At 29.4% G+C, this 8,024-nt stretch overlaps 1 protein-coding gene across 1 annotated transcript in view; it reads right to left on the reverse strand.

Moving 5' to 3' along the window:
• The window catches only part of LOC136855218 (neural cell adhesion molecule 2-like), a 42,058-nt gene that overhangs the window by 24,560 nt on the left and 9,474 nt on the right, over positions 1 to 8,024 (reverse strand).

Consider the following 8,024-nt stretch of genomic DNA (forward strand, 5'->3'; position numbering starts at 1 on the left):
TATCAGCCAAATGTTTGTTACACATTTGTTCTGTGTGCCTATTCTGAAGTTATTATCTTTACCTATGCCTTATTATGTTTTCATAATCTGAGTAGAAAAGAATGAGGAAGTGAGAGAGATGAAGTTGACACGCTGACAGCCGAGCCAGTTTGGTTGCAAAATACTTTTTCCTATTTACTCAGGTGCTTAACCCAGGACAGGAAATGTCAGTTTTGAGATAATGAGCTTGAAGCTCCAGTTCTGTATGTATACCATACATGTATACCTGTATGTATAATGTATGTATATTTTATGTATAATGTATACTGAGAGGTGGAAGGAGAAATCTGTTATTCAAAGACTGAAGGGACTAGTTAAGTAACCCCACCATATATATACAAGGGAAGTCAGAGAGAGTTGGGAGTTGTCTTGAGGATTTCAAAGATAGCAGTGGTCTCTCTCTCTCTCTCTCTCTCTTTCTCTCTCTCTCTCTCTCTCTCTCTCTCTCTCTCTCTCTCTCTCTCGCTCTCTTGCTCTCTCTTGTATAGTATTGTGTCTAAACAATATATATATATAAAATTGGTTATCTTCCTTCCTCAAGAGCATAAGTTTTGTCAAATTCACCCACGAAGTGTATACATTTTGTAAGAATGATCTAAGGTGTTTATATTGTGGAAGCATTGCAGAAATGTGTTTTACTATTTTCTTTTGAAGAAGGTAAGATTCTTACTTGATACCTTTTGTACTGTTGTTGTGATAGAGAATTATTTTTTTGATAAGAGGTGGATAATATCTCTTTTATTGAGTTCTAATGTGTCTTGCTGCTAATTGTATTTTACTAAGTACATATCATTGTGGCTTGGTAGTGTTGTCTTTGAGGAAGTTTTAGAAAGACGTGAGTTTAGTTTTTTTTTTTTTAAGTGAAGATAATCTTTTGAAAGATTGATATAATCTTTAAACATATTTTTGTCTTAGTGAAATTTCTGTTGGTATATTTCGTTTTTGCATATTTCCTTCTTATTCGTCTGTGTTATCATATTGCTCTAATTTTATCATTACACAGTGTGTTCCAAAGTTTTGTGTTGGTGATTGCTTACCATTTTGTTAGTGCATACTTATTATTGAGATTTCAGAGAATACTTATATGGATTGCAGTCAGTAATATTTTGGTGAACACTTGTGTTGAGTTTAGTTAATCAGGTTTATATTTAAAAACTTGAGTGAGAGTTAATAGTTTGAATTTTACTTAACCAAATTGCTTTCTTGATAAATTAAAGTGTTGTGAATTAATCCGGACTAAGACATACTTAAATCTTACAGTGTTGTCAAGTAAAAGTAAAACTTTTTTGAGATTGTGAACTCTGATATAACTTTTGAACTTAGAAATAAATTTGTCTGTTTAAAGTTTTAAAAGCACAATGTTTCATTTTGACCACTAGTGATTAGAGAATTAATGAATGTGTACAAGGTTAGTGATATATTTGTCAAGTTTTCCTTTATCAAAGTGAACTAGAACCATGGAAACCGTTATAGTGTTTGATGAAGTGATACCCATTTTCCATAATCAGTTTATGGCTTATTAGTTGTTGCCTCATCCATAACTTGATAAAATTAGATTGATTTTTCCAAGTGATAAACAAGTTTTATGGGATCACTGTACCTTTAGATTACTCGGTCTTAATATTTTTGTTATGAGGTTTCAAGTATCTGGCTCAAGTGAAATAACTTTTGGTCTTATTATTTGTGTAATAACCTGGTACTTGATCACTTTGTGAAAAATATATATATATATATATATATATATATATATATATATATATATATATATATATATATATATATATATATATATATATATATATATATACATACATATATATATATATATATATATATATATATATATATATATATATATATATATATATATATATATATATATATATATATATATATATATATATATATATATATATATATATATATATATATATATACATACATACATATATATATATATATATATATATATATATATATATATATATATATATATATATATATATATATATATATATATATATATATATATATATATATATATATATATATATATATATATATATATGTATATATATATATATATATATATATATATATATATATATATATATATATATATATATATATATATATATATATATATATATATATATACAATCACAACAGGAAAGTTTACTGCTCAAATCCCATCAACTGGGTAACGAGGGCCTAAGCACAGAGCATTTTCATTTGATTTATTGTTTCTTCTTGATTGACAATATCAGAAAAAGTTAATTGATATAATACACAAGGAAATCAGCCCTAAACTTGAAACTTATTCCTAAGAACCCAGTCACCATTGGTTCTCTGTTCATATACAAAGACACAAGCTGAGTCCAATGTTTACATCCAACGTTGTATACAAATATATTTGCCATAGATGTAGTCGAGGGACCTATGTTGGATGTACAAAAGGCTACTAAAAGTACGCTTGGACTCTCATAGAGGAGTAAGTTTTAGGACAGGGAGTAGACTGTCCAATCCAGAACAATCAAATATTGAAATCACTCATAGATCTGTAAAACACACATAGAGGCAAAAGATTTCCAAATCATAGGACACGTACAAAATGAAAACGAACTTCATGGTCTTAGAGTCCATAATGATAAAAAAGCTAGTTCCGTCGTTAAACTCGCAGAATTCCTCCATCCAATTGTAAATTATTGTAAAAATGGCATCGTTGCACTTCGTCTTTCGCTTCTCGGTCTCTGAAGGTTCTTCTGTTTAGTTTTCTTTGATACTGCCCGCTGGGATGGGTGTTTTACTCCATGTAGTGTTTTGCGAATTTTATGTTTCTTCTTTTGGAGTATTAATTTTATTTTGACCAATTTTTTCGTTTTTTTTTTGCTGTCACATTTTTTACTAATTTTATTTTGTCTCACTTTAAATATATTGATGTAACCAGTGATGTCAAGATTATTTTACAAGTGAATTTTTTACATTTTTTAAATTTTTAAGCATTTTAAATTTACGTTCTTGTGTTTTTATATCTTTGTATTCTGATTTGTTTTCTTAAATTTCACTATTCTACTATATTTTACTTTTACTGAGATGTCAATGTAGTAAATCTATGTTTTGTCGAAATATCCTAAGAGTTATTACAAGTAATATGGTGTTCAAATATTTGCAGCCTTGAAAATGTAACTCGAGATGAAATTTTGTGAAACGTCGGCACAATAAATTTGAAAATGCTCTGTGCTTTCCCTAGTTACCCTGTTGATATATATATATATATATATATATATATATATATATATATATATATATATATATATATATATATATATATATATATATATATATATATATATATATATATATATATATATATATATAAATATCTGATACGTAGGATCGAACATCTCATAAATATAGGGCGTTATCCATGGGCCATACAAGTCTAAATAGTTGGAACCTGATATACATATATATATATATATATTACCTGGGCAAGCTAATGCTTGCATACCATATATATTTTCCTCAACTTCCCGACTGCTGGTATGCAAGCAGTTAGTTGCCCAGTTAATATGTACATATGCTCCATGTTCCAAACTTTTAGACTTGTATGGCCCATATATATATATATCCACCTGAGAGATATATCCAATCGATATATATATGAGTCAGAAATATATTTCTATCCACGTGATTGTGTGTTGATGATTTCTATATATATATATATATATATATATATATATATATATATATATATATATATATATATATATATATATATATATATATATATATATATATATATATATATATATATATATATATATATATATATATATATATATATATAATTTCCATTTGTTATGTATAGGGGCCTCTAATTTAAACACTATATATATATATATATATATATATATATATATATATATATATATATATATATATATATATATATATATATATATATATATATATATATATATATATATATATATATATATATATATATATATGTGTGTGTGTGTGTGTGTGTGTTCTGAAATTAGAGGCCCCCTCCACAGAACAAATGGAAAGATATATGTTTTCTATTATAGCCTATCTCCAAGTACATTATTTAAAGTTTCTATTAACAATTTTTCACTTTACATTTCTTGTATTTTCAGACTGAGTGACGGAGTTAGATACAGCCATGGCTAACGACTCAGAGGAAATCAGATGGATTGACTGAATCTGGGCTATAACCTTCAGAGAGGCCACTGAGTCCCTGGATAGCAAAATACATTAAAAGAGATGAATCCTTTGTTAAAAGAAACTGGAACAAAAATCCATATGACATTCATCTCGAAAAGAGTGAGAATCTTGGAAGGCCTGAAGTCCTTTCTCAGGAGTCAAAAGACATCAAAGCTGAGGCACTGGGTAGACCAAGAAATTCTTTATGTAAATTGGTGCTTGAACTAGAAACAAAAAGGGGAAAGAAGAGAAGTTATCATGCTGTATATTTCAAGACATTTGTGAACTAATGTTTTTTTACCATATTTCAAGACATTTTTGATTTTGTGTGCAGGAAGTTGATGTAGCATTTTGCCATTTCAATTTTCTATTTTATTGTGTTCTATGTTTTACCAGTATGCTATTTACTCATGCATTTTCGACTTTTATTATTATGTTTTTGCACTTATATATTTTTGGGTGGTATTATCTGTGTTAATTTTTTCGACAGATGTCGTGGGTGTGATTGATGGGAAGACTTTGTGACACAGGAGGCAAAACATGATGTTAACATGTTGGTGTGATCATAGAGAAAGACAGTCTGAAACCTTTGCTATGTCTAGTATTTTATGTGGGAGACTTGAGACCAGACAAAAAAGTCTATAATGGAATATGTGAGAATTTTTGAGTTTGCAGGCTATTAGCCATAATCAGATTTTTTAGTTGGACTGAGACTAAATCTTGAGTTAGATTTTTTTTCCTTAATTGACAATTTCATTTATGATGCATTTTAATTTTTGCTTTGTTTATTCATTGCTTGTTGGGTTGCTTTAAATAATAAATCTATTTTTGGTAGGAAAGATTGAGTTTTCCTTATATGACCCATTTCATTTCTTTAATGTGTAATGTGGCGAGAGAGAAATCCCAGTGACGAGAACGAAAGAGATCATATTTTTGGAAAGTTGATTGTATATGAGAGAGAGAGAGAGAGAGAAGAGAGAGAGAGAGAGAGAGAGAGAGAGAGAGAGAGAGAGAGAGAGGCGTCAACGTGAAATATCCTGCTGAGAAAGACTCGCTGTGAAAAGAGAGAGAGAGAGAGCCGGGCTGGACTTCCCCACCCCGCCTCTGAAGATAGACCAATAGGTTGACTACGTAATGTTCTTTCCCAGAACATTCTGTCTGCTTCAAACAGTTGTAACACACACACACACACACATATATATATATATATATATATATATATATATATATATATATATATATATATATATATATATATATATATATATATTTCAGAAATTTATAAAAAATTTAATAATTAAAAAACTCTCCCATGGTCACAAATATTAGATTAACAAAATAACACTGAATTATAGTCATTGTAATATAATATTCAACTCTTTTAAGAAAAAGATTATAAATAATATTTTTTTCGAAATGTACAATAAATATAACAGAACTCACGGTAAGAATAACAAGGTTTAAGGTCGATAAAAGTTTGTTTTCATCTTAACGTCTTCATTATTATTTTGTTTGAGAAAGATTGTTAGTATCAAGCCTCTAATTATCAAAGTATTCAAAAACCTAAAGAAAATAAGGCTTAAACATTGAATTTTCAATCGACCTTTGACACTGAAATTTAGGTTAAGGTTCACGAAAGACTTGAACGTAAAAAAGAAATCATATATAATTTTTTCTTGTTAAACACATAACAGAGAGGTCACTGTCTTAATAACACATTTACGAATGCATATTTAACAAAATATGTGTTCATATGGCTTCATATTTATTTAACAAAGGCTTCTCATGCATAAATATTTAACAACACGTGACAAAAGCTTCCGATTAATGTAAAACTGACAAGGAAAATTGGGTTTGCAGTAAACACATCAATAAATCTTTGCAAAGGAATCCCGATGTTCCACTTGTGCTTTGTACGAGGATACCAATTTGCATATATGACTCTAATCGAATTATCAAGCATCGTCTGAAGTCCGTGGAACTGATTTCAGGTCGTGTGTGCGCGTGGAGGTTTTCTTGCTTTACTTTTCTTTCAATTCTTTTTGCTTTTTTCACTGATGTTTTATGAGGTTTCGTTTTGTCAAGAAGTGAGGTGATATTCTTAATAAAAAATGACTGCTTTTCAGTTTTAGTTTGCTGTAAAAGAAAACTATTATAGAGAATGGCTATCTGTCTGTCCGTCCGCACTTTTTCTGTCAGCCCTGAGATCTTAAAAACTACTGAGGCTAGAGAGCTGGAAATTGGAATGTTGATCATCCACCCGCCAATCATCAAACATCCCAAACTGCAGCCCTCTAGCCTTAGTAACTTTTTTTTTTCAAGGTTAAAGTTAGCCATAATCGTGCGTCTGACAGCGGTATAGGACAGGCCACCACCGGCTAGTGGTTAAAGTTTCATGGGCCGGACCATTTGATTTTACGCAGCACAGAAAACTCGATTGGGCTGAAGAAATTTCAGTAAATTTTTTACTTGTTTTATTTATGCTATAGGAACTAATTCAATTTTCATTGGTTATATGAATTTCTAATATATATTTTAAAAGTATGAAAAATATCTATAAAAATATATCATATCCTAAATATTATTCTTCTTGAAAATGACAGCTTTTAGTTTTTTTATATTTATGGTATGGTAATGAATTTATAAGGATTGTTTATATGAATTTCTAACATACATTTAGGAACCAGAAAAAATATCCCTAAAAATGTTATGATTTATTGCCTTAAATAATATGATGTTAAGCAGGAATATTTAATCTTTGCTGGTATTAAGACGAAACTTCTAAAATGACGTTAAACAGGGATGATTAACCTTTACTGCCATAAGAGGAACTTCTAAACTGCATGAAACTGTTTAAAACAAAATTACGCAATGTAACGAAAAGAGCAGAAGTTTCTTTGTCAAAACAATATGTGATAAAGACAATGAAGTCACTTCATTTCAAAGAGAAAATGAAATCGGCGGTCTCTGGAAAAAAGATAGTGAAAGAAGGAGGAAACTGGGAAATTTAATTTAAAAACCAAGTTGACGAACCTTGGTGGAAAGTCACGTTATTTTGGGAAATATGGAGTTAGTAACCATGGTGCCGATTCGATAAGAGATACCTACACAAAGTCAAGGAACGATCAAGAATGAATATCATAGATTATCCCCTGAAAATACGAGGGTGGTTAAGGAGGCAGCAGCAGCTGGAGGTGATTTCAGAAGATTTCATGGAGGTGGAATATCTCGTCTATAATTATTACACTGATGGACTCTATTAGGAAACATTTAGCCAAGCTTGACGTACAATTCATACGCAGTACATCCACTGGACAATGAATATTTCGGTTCATAAACACATTTAGATATATTCTCATTGTCATATCTTGAACATTTGATTGAAAATGAACCGGAAAATGTCTGTTTTGCCTCGTGTTATCAAAAAGGTTAGGTATAACTTCACTGAAATCCTTTGAAAATCTGATAAAAATAAAGCTCAAAACGACTACTTTGCCTGGTGTTATAAAATTTGTAGCTTGCTTTCACTTAGATTCCTTGAAAGTCTGATTGAAAATAAAATGAAAAAGTGTGCTTAGCCTCGTTTTACAACTCTTAGTCATAATTTTACTAAAATCCATTTAAATCTGATTTAAAATAAAAGAAAATTCTACTTTGCCTGGTTTTATCAAATATTTAAGTATAATTTCCCTTTAGTCCTTTGAAAATCTGGCTGAAAATAAAACGAAAATGTCTAATTTTCTTCGTTTTATAAC

This window comes from Macrobrachium rosenbergii, chromosome 31, assembly GCF_040412425.1.
Source record: "Macrobrachium rosenbergii isolate ZJJX-2024 chromosome 31, ASM4041242v1, whole genome shotgun sequence".
Classification (NCBI taxonomy): Eukaryota; Metazoa; Arthropoda; class Malacostraca; order Decapoda; family Palaemonidae; genus Macrobrachium; species Macrobrachium rosenbergii.